Genomic DNA, 14,129 nt, shown 5'->3' on the forward strand with positions numbered 1-14,129 from the left:
TCCTACATTGCAAACATCCAAATCTGGCACCTCCTGCAAGAGATAAAGAATGAAAGGGATGTAAAACCCACTCTGATTGGCTCAAGTACCATGTGAGGGCGGCCATCTTTCTTTTGATGACGTCGTCTTAAAGGCAATTGAAGCACAGCCATTCTGATTGGCTGGCGTCATTGCCTTTAAATGACGTCATCAATTTAAAAATTTTTTTTTTAATCCCATGGTTTTCACGGCCCAATCTGGGAACCATATGACGAAAATGTGACATCATAGGCCTATAAAAGCCTATGTTGTCTAATTTTAGAGCCAGACAGAGTGGAGGGAGGACCTCCCCTCTAAGAAGAAGTCCGGGGTGTGGCGGCAGAAGACCCCAGAAGACCCGGAGAAGGTAAAGAAGCCCCAAGACTGACGCAATGAAGTACAAGTACTGTAGAAGAAAGAAGACAAAGACATGGTTTTTTATTTTATGGTTTTTTATTTTATGGTTTTTTATTTTATGGGTTCCTGTTTCCTGTGCATGGAATGGTTTGAGAGCATGCTATTCCGAGTCGGTGAGTGGGTCATCTAATAGTAAATAAACAAGAGAAATGTATTTTATTTAGCTTCTACAGGCTTTGATTTTTTTTTTTTTTATGTGATTGATTTTTTTTTTATGTCCATTTATTGCCCCTGTATTTATGTATGTCCATATGGATATACATAATACAAAGCTAATAAAAGTTTGTATTTCTCATGTTTGCTTGCTTTTTTTAAAATGCATTTTTAACTGTATTTTGCAGCTTGGTGTGCAAATGTGTTTGCAATAGTTTATTTCAGGGGGGGCTTGCTTTTTAATAGTGTTTTTTTGTTGGTTAGATTTTGTTGATTGATGGTAATTTATTTCTGTTTACTTGTTTTGTTTCTAGGATTTGAATAGTGAATTGTGTAATTGATTTGGATTGTATTTTTATTGATTTGTGAATGGATTGATTGATGGTATTTTATTTATTTTATTTAGAGCATTGCTTGGCATACTGTAGTGTACAGTACATGATGCACAGATTATTTGCATTATGTACTGTACACATTGTAAAATAAAAATTTTGGATAGCCATTTGTTAGATATTGATTTGCCAACTGTACTATACTGTATGTGCTGTGTTCTTGGGAGTTGAGATTGATTTTTATTTGCATTGTGCTGTTTTTATTTGGAGATGTTACTGTATGTGTCAGAATGTATTTGCTATGTATTTTTGGCAACGGAGGACAGATGGGCTTTGCTGGTGGAGGGGATTCATACTGTATTGCAGTGGTAAGTAGAACTGTATTTATTTTATTATGCTAGTTAATGTGTTTAATAATGGGCCAAATAATCTATTATCCATATCTGGATAATAGTTATTTGGCCCATTAATGTAATGTATGTGTGTTTGGTGGTGCAGGGGGGGGGGGGTGGGGTGTGATTTATTTAAATGTACTGTACTGTGTAGGCCATGTTTTAGTTTTTTTAAACACAGGTTGGGCACCTTAACCCTTCATTGCCTTAGCGGGCATTGCATGGCCGCTAAGGTAATGAAGCTGCTTACATTTTTAATTTTTATTTATTGTGTGCGTGAGCAGGGGGTCTCCTGAAATGAGCAAAGTTTATTTCAGCCTCGGGGACCCCCTACTTCCTGAGATACAGGCCCCGTTATGGGGTGCCCGTATCCCTCTAGTCCCGCGGTCACGTGACCCACAATTTTAACATGGTGGGGATACCGGCACCCCATAACTGGGCCTGTAACTTGGGAAGTAGGGGGTCCCCCGACCTAAAATCAACTTTGTTCAGCTCAGGAGACCCCCTGCTCCCGCACACTCTGAATAAAAATAAAATGTAAGCAGCTTCATTACCTTAGCAGCTACCCACTAAGGTAAATATTTTTTATTTGGAGGGTGGGGGTGTTTGATACTAGTGTGGGGGAGCAGGGGGTCTTCAAAGGTAAACAAAGTTGATTTCAGCCTTGGGGACCCCCTACTTCTCGAGATACAGGCCCTGTTATGGGGTGCCGGTATCCCTCTGCATTGTTTAGATTCGATCCCACAGGATTTTAACATGGCGGGTGTACCGGCACCCCATAACGGGGCCTGTAACTCGGGAAGTAGGGGTCTCCGGACCTGAAATCAATGTGGTTCAGCTCCGGAGACCCCCTGCTAAAAAAACCTGTAATTTTTAGAATTTTAATAAAACCCCCTCGATTGCCTGTGAGAGGCGCGCAGTTAGAGTGACCGATTCAGACTCTCTTACTGTGCGTCTATTACACAAAGGCAGACGCCGGTAGCATTCACACAGCAGTGGTCCCTGCTTTGGGCATCTAATGCGCCGCGGTCATTTCTTTAAACACAGTGAATTTTGTCCCCGTTGTGATCACGGTGTCCCGCAAAAATTACCGCGTTAAGTGTTCGAATAACGGCCGCCCCATCAGTACATATACCGGTACTTCTTTTTCTAGTATCACATGGAGTCGGGAAGGAATTCATTTTTCCCCTGAAGAGATATCATTACATGATATTTCACTGGGGTTTTTGTTTGCCTTCCTCTGGATCAATATACAGTACTGTAAGTACAAATACAGGATAAAGTATCTGTTGTCTACATTTAGCTTATACAGTATGTTGAACTTGGTGGACGTACGTCTTTTTTTCAACCTCATCTACTAGGTAACTAGGTAACTAGGTAACTATGTACCATGAATCTGCTCTGAACATTTTGTAGTTTAATGAGTAGACCCAGTGTCTATTTAAATAGTACCATGTTCACTGCATGGAGGATTCAAATCCATCGCTTCAATAATTTCCAAATCTCTTGTTTTACACAGGTCAAACATATTTTTTTATCACTTCTTCCTTTAAGAACATTTTTGCTACGGCTACTAGTACTAAAATAACATGCTCTCCATCACACAAACCTTGAGGACTGATTTATCTAGAACATTTTATTATTCCGGGCATTGTTTGTAGCCAAACCTCACTGTCCTTTGTTAAATTCACTACAGCTGCCCAAGAGGATTTCTGGTAGATTAGCAATCACAAACTGACTGCTGTGTTTGTGTTGGCACAAGACCTTTCTGAACTGCAGAAGCCATGCGCCAATACAAATCTGTGAATAAATGTATTGTAGGGCTTTACTTTTCTGGCTGCCTCTAGATGCATTGCAAACATATCCTGTGCAGCCACGGAGCTACTGTTCTCATATTTCCTCTCAGGCTAAATAACTCCAAAGATACATAGAAAAGGAAAGGATACCATGATTCAGAATAAATCAGTCTGGTGAATAAGCAAGATTTTGCCATTTAATCTATCCACGTATTTTTTCATTTAAAACTATTGTTTGTAAACTTTTATCAGTGATCGAAGTGTGATGTTATAGAAAGAAAGTGATCTTTTGTTTCAAATGTTGCTTTTTTTGATTAAAGATAGATGACAAGGGTACCCCCCCATTTGTACAACATCAATATGACATGAATTTTTAAATAAAGTCAGAATCATTGGGGGTTATGCACTAAGCAGTGATAAGTGCTTTTAAGTGGGATAAAAAGCCATTATAGCACGATACTGCACTGTTATCACTGCTTTGTGAATCTCACAACAGGCAGTATCACGCTATAAAGACATGTATCTCACTTAAAAGCACTTATAACTGCTTTGTGCATAGCACCCAGAAAACCCACTTATCACTGCTTAGTGCATAACCCCCATTGTCACTGCATTTTTTAGTACCACATTGACCAGTGAGTTAAGGTATTCCAGGTGGAGAATGACTAATTCAATTACAAAGATCCATGTATTACTCCTGAAACAAATCTATCATCTCCTGCTTATAATTACATTAGCAGAAAAGTGTATATGTCATCTGTTATATTTTTATTATCTAATTATTGTGTTTCAAATAAACATGTGATTTGAAGTTCCACCATCAGCACATTTTAAAGATGTGAACTCATGAACGTAATTGGCTTCCTTATGTAAACATTAGTATGTTTCTGTTTTCTTTGTGCCCCTTAAATGTAATCTTATCTGGTAATTATTGTTCTTCCCCTTTATCTCTTAAAATTATTTATGCTGCCTCGATTGGCCAACAAAACAGCAAAAGGTAAGCAGTGTGGAACAACTAATTCTCTGTAAGTAGAACATTTTACTACCGTGCTATATTATAGAGACATTAAAAGGTTAAAAAACTATTTAAATTTATACGTCAGGTTTCTTTAAAAAAATGTGTTAATCACCTAATGGCCACTGCCATTAGTTCCCATTGGTCATGAGTAGAGATGGGTGAACCTGTCAAAATCCGTTCTGCGTCTTTTCTCCAGCTTTTTGGGTGTAGTCTGATCTGCGCAATGAAATCCAGAGGCCTTCTTTTTGAGAAGGTGAGGCGGAGGAACAGGGAGGTGCCTCTCGAAGACATCATGATGATAGTTCCCATGTTGGCCTTTGTGGTATTCCAGCCTCCTCCCCTAGCTCACAAGAATCACAGGGGTGCAGTCGTCTACCCAGAGGAGCCCCTTTCATGGTGTGGGAATACCTCCAATTGCCCCGCCATGTCTTGGTGAGTGACTCTGCAGTGGTATACGGCATCCTTTGTGGTCCTGTGGTGTGTAGGAGCAGGAGTGCAGGCCATCTGGTGATGAGTGATCTACAGCAACACTTGGGTAACAACCACTATAAACTCTGGGAGAGGCAGTGTCAGCAAACCTGTGAGTCCTCACGTCTCCAGATGTGATGATTCTGCTCCCGGTCAACGTGGAAGAGCAATGGAAGAGCAACTGCCCCCATCCACTTTAGGTGGGTGTCACCCACTCCTCCTCCTCAATGGCACAATAGGCCAAGGTTACATGGTCTTCCCCTGCTGGAGAAGTGACTCTGTTGGGGATGAATAGAGGTACAGATGCAGCGGTTTATTTGAACAAATCACGGAGCCGTTTTCGTGTGCGCTGCTGTACTCCACGCGGTATTCACACTGTATTCACGATGCAATCATGCCGCCAGGCACCCCTGTGTTTACTGCGGTTGATCTGTTTTAATTTAATGGTTTCGGATTTCTTTGGGTGCAATTCTTCGCGTATCTGCCAGGTGACAGAAATTAATGAATTGTAATGTGTACAGTACTGTGCTACCGTGTCAATTTGCAGGTGTTTAAAAAACAGATAAAAACCAGGTCTACCACATTAGTCCATTGTGAATCGACCTTGGTCCTTGAAGACGTTATCAAATGTAGGCGTTTCATAATAAAAGCTTATAAAACTCAATGCTCTGTGCTTATTTCTACTTTCCTACAGTATCCTTACACAATTGCTGACTGGACTGGACACCATGTGTACACCGTACACATATAAAAAAAACCTGACTGTAGTTATGCATTTTTAATATGTTCTGCAATTAATACTGCAGCAAATAACATGGCGACTGTAGCAGAAATATATGAATATTTAATTTCAAACTATGATTTTTACAAATTTTCACCTGACGTTCGTGGGTGGAAGCATTCGAAAAGACAAACATTAAGTAACGATTAGTGTTTTTTTCGCATCGACCCTGCACCCAGAGATAGAAGAGGGTATTGGGGTGTGGTCCCAGATTTTTACAGTATGTTTGATCATACAACTGCAAAAGGAGAAAGGTCGGGTTTAATCCATATAAGATTCATCAATCCCAAACCAGCAATGTGCCAGCAACAGTGCCAGCACTGGCACCAGCACGGCTAACAATAATGGTCCGACCGTCGGTGAAAACCTGGTGAAGGGCAATCTTTGATACCTGTCCCCGCAGGAATACCTGCAAGATTTCCAGCCTGAGCCTGATTTCACATACAGGTACCAGCAAGCTTGCATGTACCAAAAAGATTTCCAGCTTCATTGGCTGTCAACTACAGGTGTAGCAGGCCAGCTGTCACCTGTCAACTATAATGCAGACTACGGGAGTGACAGTGGCTCATCTCCACCCGTTTGGCAAAGTTGATAATGAAGGCAAATATAATGTACAACAGTACTTTTATACACTATACAGTACAGTATTAAGTTTAAAGCTGCAGTTCAAGCTGCCGTGTTTAAAAAAAAAAGTATTAAAAAACAATATGTGCATCAATACAATATGCACACAGACAAGTGATTAGCTACATTAAGCTGCAGAACGGTCCGCTCTCCTGTAATCAATCGCTTTGCTTAGGGTTATTTTTTTCAATTCTTGCACAATTATTGAAAATGTAGTCCTGCAATATGATTGATTGAGCAGGTCAAGTACTACAGTAGATACAGTACAATTGGTGGACAGCTAGGAAGATGGCGGGGTTTAAGAGCCAGAGCCTATCAGAAGTTTGTTCTCATCGTACAGACACACATGTAGGACATTGCTTGAACTGCTGCTTTAATTCCCAATGACGCGACTTGACGCATGAGCAATACCGGAAATCATAGCATCTTTTTTTTCCCAGAAAAGAAACTTTGACATCAAGCGGCAAAAGGCAAAAGGAGGAATTTCGATGGACCTCTAATATTGCTTTTTTTAAATGTTGCTTGTGCATTGTGATTTTTTATTGATTCATATTCAATACTTTTTTATTAACTTTGCATTTGTTTGCATTTTGCAGTAAAATTATAGTAGACTTGCATGTGTAATTAACTCTGCTAAGAAACCCCAAAAATAAAAATGTATATCTTTTATTCTATATGTATTATTTATTATTCAATACTTTCAAATTTTTCTAGGCTTGCTCTTCTTTTCATACTGTTTTTATTTTATGCGCATGCGTGTATGTCTCATTGGAACCTTGTTGAAACGCATATGCATGTCATCACATTTAGGCGCATGCGTGTATGTCTTTGAACTATAGGTACAGGTATAATCCTGCACACCCGGATGAGTGTGATACTGACTCCACTTTCTGGTGGATTTGGAGAGAAGTCTTTTTCTCGACATGAGCTTAACAATTTTTGCCATTCTTACAATCAATCACTAGCTTTTTAATTCTATAGTCATGTATACTGTACTTTATGAGGTGGGTGGCATACTGTATTTTTTATTTGGGGGTGGAGGAGTTCAAATGAGTCTCATGAATTTAAAGAAGGAAAAAAATTATTGTACAGGATAATTAAGGAAAATTAATAATACAAAAATACAGTAGGTCTTGTCTTTATCTTCTTCGTAATGGCTGCATTGCATTCTGTAGTTCTTTCGTCATTGAGAGAGGGGGAATTTGGCCAAATTACAGACTGTTACTCCAGTATTTACACAGTACAATACGTTTGCACATTCCCCCCCACCCCCCTTCCTGTAGTGCTGCAGCTCTGAAAATATTTTTTTTTTCTTAGGATTAGTGCATTAAAGGCAGTGAGTATTTCACAATATTGGACTAAAACTACTGTCTAACTATATACAGTATGACTGTATAACTATAGTATACTGTACAATATATACTGTAACTCTATACTGTATACAGTATAACATGTTATGGATTGGAGCACTGTGTCTTACCTGCCAGTATTGGTGGGGGGGGGGGGAGGTCCTGCACTTTATCTTCGCCCAGCTCCAGACATGCACATGCAAAATAGAAATATTAATAAATGATTATACCAATCATTAAAAGCATTAAACAATGAAACAATTTAAAACAATCAACAGGTTTTTATTTTTTAGATTAAAAACAGTTTTCTATAAATTTTGGACTACAGTACAGCCTAATCAAACAGGAAAGTCCAAAAATTGGCGATCCTTCCAGGGAAGGGCCCTTGTATGCCTCAAAAGGCCATTGATGGTGTCTCTCACGGTTCTCATAACATGAGTGTTAACATGGAGTACAATTTTGGGCACCAATCCTAAGAAAAGACATTATGGAACTAGAGAGAGTGCAGAGAAGAGCCATAAAATTAATAAAGGGGATGGACATTCTAACTTATGAGGAGAGGCTAGTTAAATTAGATTTATTTACATTAGAAAAGAGGCGTCTAAGAGGGGATATGATAACTATATACAAATATATTCAGGGACAATACAATACAAGGAGCTTTCAAAAGAACTATTCATCCCACGGGTAGTACAAAGGACTCGGGCCATCCCTTAAGGTTGGAGGAAAGGAAATTTCACCAGCAACAAAGGAAAGGGTTCTTTACAGTAAGGGCAGTTAAAATGTGGAATTCATTAGCCATGGAGACTGTGATGGCAGATACAATAGATTTGTTCAAAAAAAGGTTTGACATCTTTTTAGATGGGAAATGTATACAGGGATATACCAATTAAGTATACATGGGGAGGATGTTGATCCAAGGATTAATCCGATTGCCAATTCTTGGAATCAGGAAGGAATTAATTTTTCCCCTTAATGGGGTTTTTTGTTTGCCTTCCTCTGGATCAATAAGTAAGTATAGATATAGGATAAAGTATCTGTTGTCTAAATTTAGCATAGGTTGAACTTGATGGACCTATGTCTTTTTTCAACCTATGTAACTATGTAACATTAAAATAACGCTGCACTTCTTCCAAAATTGAGTTCCTTAAATTTGCCGACAGACCCTTCTTGAATTTATTTCCTTCATAATTTACATTGTGTAAGGAATCCACTACTGGCTTTGACTATTGCCGTGCAGACCTGTGCAGTTGCAAGCTTCCTCTGGCAATCTATGGCACAGGTGCTGCCTCTCATTGCAGCTTCTGCCCTGTGTTCTTTCATTGGAGGAATTCTCACACACCCTCCTCCTGTGATTGGATCTCCGCCCTTTATATTCTAGGCGTTGGCTCTGAACCAGCGCCGAGCATAATTATTCCTACCTCTATGTTACTGTCTCTGCCACAAACCACCCCAGGCCTCTCTCCTAGCGTTCTTACCTTCCAAGTTCCTGAGTATCCAGAGGCCTGGTCCTGGACGTCTGTGCTGAAGCGTTGTTGCCAGCACTGGCCTGCTGCTATCTCCTTGCAGTGGCCTACCCTGGACGTCTGTGCTGAAGCGTTGTTGCCAGCACTGGTACTGCTGCATTCCCTCCTAGCAGTAGCTACCCTTCCTGTCCTGTGGCCTGCCGCTATTCTCCTGTAGTGGCCTATCCTGGACGTCTGTGCTGAAGCGTTGATGCCAGCACTGGTACTGCTGCATTCCCTCCTAGCAGTGGCTACCCTTCCTTTCCTGCGGCCTGCTGCTATCTCCTTGCAGTGGCCTGCCCTGGACGTCTGTGCTGAAGCGTTGATGCCAGCACTGGCCTGCTGCTATTCTCCTGCAGTGGCCTACCCGGGACGTCTGTGCTGAAGCGTGTTGCCAGCACCGGTACCTGCTGCATTCCCTCCTAGCAGTGGCTACCCTTCCTTTCCTGCGGCTTGCTGCGATCCTCTTGCAGTGACCTGCCTTGGACTTCTGCGCTGAAGCGTTGGTTCTACCCGACGCTGCCCTGCGGTGAACTTCGGCCAGCCTGCTGTCTCCTCCTGCTGAGATCGGCGTCATGGGCCGAGGCCGCTCCTCGCGCAGAAGCCACCCCCGCGCTCACGCTCCTAAGCTGAAGCGGGGAAATCCTGACTACCTGTTGCCGGACTCCTGCTTCCATAACGACGATGCTGCCTTCTCCAATCCTGACCCTGCGATGTACGACTACGAACTGCGCACTCCGGATCAGTCTGCGTGGACTCAGGTCGGTGATTATATAACCCCACCTCAGCCCCGCGGTCCGGTCCCGGTTTGTGGCGAGCATCGGCGTAACACATTGTGGGTCCACTTGCTGTACATCTCAAAACTGAGAGGGTGTTTAAATATGAACAGGGCATATTGATGGGCTAGACTAGCACTTCTGATCTTGTATTTCTCCCAGACGCGCTGGTGCAGTTCTCTCAAGATGATGTCTGGGAGCGTTACAATCCTGGGTGCTAGAGCGGGTGTGCTTCTGGCAGCAGGCGACGGTAGGTGGTCTGGGAGAATTTTTTCCTCGTGTCGTGGCCTTATCAGGGGTTGTCATCTCCTCCACCAGAAGGGCATGCATTTATTTTTCAGGCAGAGGGGGTGAGCGTGGAGGGTCCCGTTGTGTGCTTGGTGTTGGCACCGTGAAGGTAGAATAAAGGCGCCTGTACAGGGGCAGGGACTCCAAGCAAAGAATGAATCCCAGCGATGTTCCTCTCCATCTTATCCATACGCCTATCCATATTGAACACGGTCTCCAAAAGAAGATCAATCTTTTGCACCGTTGAGTTGTCAGGGATTTTTTGACACAACTTAAACTATTCAGCATGCGGGCGAATGAGCTTGATCTGGTGCGCAGAATGCTGTTGAAATCTGCATGGATGGGTGCTGGAGCAGATGAGCTGGGGTTCCCTGCAGAGCAGCATTGTGGATGGGTGATGGAGAAGGTGAGCTGGGGGTTCCCAGCAGTGCAGCGTCGTGGATCAGTGCTTGAGCAGGTGAGGTAATTTAAGATCATTCTCATGGTTTGGAGACATGCATTTTTAGTTTGTTTGTACTGAAAATAAACTGGTGCTAACGCCTTTTATTTCTTTATTTACATTTAGCTTACACATTTTTATATCACATACAATAAAACTCTTTCACTTTAGGCCTTTAATATTGATTTCATTGACATTTTCTGTTACAATGAATATGCATATGATGTAAAAATGTATGTATACTGTATGCTTAGAGTCAAAATGTATTAAGCAGGTTTGCTCCAAAAACAAACTCATGAAATGCAAATCTAACTCATGTCTTGCATGTAAGCAGTCCCTCCACTATTTTATTATTTGGAAAAATTATTTATCACAAAAGACAAGATGTAATCATGAATCAGAAATTTGTTGCCGTCTGATTTTTTTAATTCTAGTCCTTGCAAAGAGAGCAATAAATTCACAGGTGTCTTATCACAAATAAATTATGCATCACGGAAATCATTTAACAATGCATCACATGTGATTATTATTCTTTTTTATTTTTAGTCAAAGCCACTGAGGTCTGTAAAGAAACTTTCTAATTGATTGCACTGATATATACATATATATGTAACCAGGTCCCCTCTGGTCCCCCAGTTCGTCTGACCTCTTACCTCCAGTAACTGCGGAGGACACTGAAGGGGGGGGGGGGGAGGGCGTGTGGCCGAGCAGTAGCGCTGCAGCGATCAGCAGGAGGTGCGTGCGTAGCAGGGAATCACCAGAGCTCCAGGGAGGTTGCAGCAGGCGACCCAGTCGCCGGAGGTTCTCGGTGGCTCCCGTAGCGGGGCGCCGCCATGTTGGACATGTGTGCGCATGCACAGTGAGATCGCACATGCGCAGAGGATCTCCTAGCAGTGGCAAGTGTAGAGAAGGTACTCCGTGGGACTACAAGCCCCATAATGCCCTGGGCTAGCTTAATCAGATGGGCAGTGTTAGCCAATAGGGTGGCAGCTAGCTACTGTGAGGGCTTTGATACATTTCGCACGCTTGGAGCCATGCTAGTCAGTTGGAGCCAGGACAGACAAGGGAAAGGTAGGGTCTGACTATCAGTGGCACACAGACTAGGCCAGAGAATCCCCTTAGGTCCCAGATAGGCCCCAATCACTTGTAGCTTGTGGCTGCTTCAGGGAAGCCCTTAGATAGGGACGCTTCCCCATTTTACTGTAGTGTCAGGGACTCAGTGAAGACGCCGCGCGGTGATCGCGGCCTTTGGTCTGGGACCAGCCCACCACGGTGTTATCAAAAACTCTTAAAGGTGAGACTCTCTTACCGAAGTCCACCCAACGCAGAGGCGGACGCCATCGTGGAGGCCCACGTCACTGGATCCTCGTTGCTAAGTCGGCCGAACCGAGTACTGGAGTACTCGGCAGGTACCGCAACAAAGTGCACCAACAGTTCACGGGATAGCGCTACTCCCTACACTTTTGGGTGGGCTGGACATTGGGAAAGGGACATCAGGGTATTGCGGCCTAGCACCCAATGTACTCTGGGACACTCACTGGTGGTACTGGGCTGGGTGTTCACTATACTATGTGGTGGTGGTATGTTATATGTGCTGTCAGTAAAGGTTGTTATTATATACCGTGTGTGTTTACTATTACTATTGGTTCCTGTGAGAGGCTCCTCCCACTATGCTGGGATCCCTCGCAGGTGGAGGCGCTGCACCGAGAAGATAATTATACCACCCCAGGCTCCCCGTGGTGGAGAGTTGGGCCCTCTGTGAGCCAACAGGTAACGGCAGCACCGGTAGTCTCTCTATTTAGGAGGAAAGAGTACTAAATATACAAGATATATTCACTGGGCTTAAACCTACCATGTAATTACTGTAATTCTAGACAATGTAGATGTAGCGGTTCCCAAAATGTGTACATAGTGAACCCACTGCTAGAAAATATTTGTTCCACGAACCCTTAATTAATAAATCTTCTTGCCTACTCATCAGACTATTGCTAACAAAACTGTTAAACAGATCCCATGCAGAATAGTGTACTGAGCTTCTTGGGGGAACACACGCTTAATAAGGCCCCAAACTGTATCTCAGTGACAGCATGGGTGAAATAGTCGACAATCACTGGGGGAGCTTCCAAAGTCAAGCCCCACAATGCCTTGCTGCTGTGGATGCCAAGCATTGCAGGGAGCCAGGTTGGAAGCTGCTGCTCTAATTGACAGCTATACCACCCACACCAAAGTGCAGTTTGGGGACTTTCTATGTGCACAATCTCCACACAGGCTCAGGAACCCATGATACTGCCTAGGATTTGCCATTCAGATTTTTTGAAGCGAATCTCTTGAAGACCCCTCCCGAACCACCAGGGGTTTCTCACCCCCCTGTTGGGAAACACTGAACTAAAAGAAACCCAGCAAATTTTTCTGAACCTTCTCTGCATTTTTCTTGAATCCCCATTAAGACATGGATTCATTAAAGGTCATTAAATGGGCAATCATATTACAGAGTTATTTTTAAAAAATTAAGCAAGATTATTTTTTTTTTTTTACAATTGAATGCCCTATTTACTAAAAACGATATATGCAAGATAAACAATCATTAGTGCCCTCATTTGCACATCAGTCATTGGCGGTAATGCATGCCTTATCTCAACAAATGGTTGACTCAGACCACTTCTCTAAATGAAGCAGAAAAGCACTTAGCTGTACTAGTGACCGCTCTGGAAGAACACAGGTACATCGTCAACTGCCCAAACTATTGCCTGCACCATTCACAGGAATTCACCTTTTTAGGGATCAAGTTTGATACATATGTACAAATATAAAACCAAGACTGGGCATTTCCTGAAACCAGGGTCACGAATGATGTATGAATAGTTCCAGTAAGCTTAACTCATGTCTCCCCTCTTCCAAAGCACAAACAAGTCTTTTTCTCTTTCTTAGTTTTATTGAGGGAAAATCAAAGGGAGAAAGGTGTTTGTAGATGTAATGTAGGTAGAGAGTGCTTCTCTGTCTGAAGTGCAGTGTATCAAGGATGAGACAGTGTAAAACAAAAAGGCCTTGCTGGGGTAAATAGCAGGCAGTTAGTCACTCAGAGTCCAGGGTGAAAAGGAAGTGAGGAGCAAGGGTCACACTAGATGGGAAGTGAGACTATACTAACTGTCAGCAAGGACAGGGGGGTAGGAATAGCCCACTCTCAGCTAGGAGAATATGAGCTGCAGGCAACCAACACATGCTGTGTAAACAACATGTAGCAATAATGTTGCCTTTTCACATGCAGCAAGCTGCTGAGACAGGGGAAATAACAGACAGCCAAACTAGGGAGAAATAAATCCCAAGCTGTAAAGGGGAACAGAGGAATATAGAGTCTGGTTACAGGACAGGGCAGGTTTAGATGACTGACAGGCATCACACCATACTACATGTGACCCATTTAGTACCCCACACCCCCCCCAGGCATGACACTCCCAACTTCCATTAAGCCTGCACCTGGATATGGCAACAAATTAACCAGCGGCCTAAGGTAATTAACATGCTGGCCCATGTCAGAGGGATTTAACCCTAACACTGCCTGCACCTTACCAGGACTTGCATGCTAGGGCCAGGAAACACATAGCCAGGAGCACTAGGCTACACATAGTAGACAAAACAAAACACAAAACAGCGCACAACGCTCATGGTGAAGTAAGAATTAATAATTTATATTAAAAAAGTAATTCAAGGTTCTGCGTACATCAGATAAAGGTAAACCAGGCATGTAACTGTAACTATGACAGTTGTTACCACTC

Source organism: Ascaphus truei, chromosome 2, assembly GCF_040206685.1.
Source record: "Ascaphus truei isolate aAscTru1 chromosome 2, aAscTru1.hap1, whole genome shotgun sequence".
In the NCBI taxonomy this organism is placed as follows: Eukaryota; Metazoa; Chordata; class Amphibia; order Anura; family Ascaphidae; genus Ascaphus; species Ascaphus truei.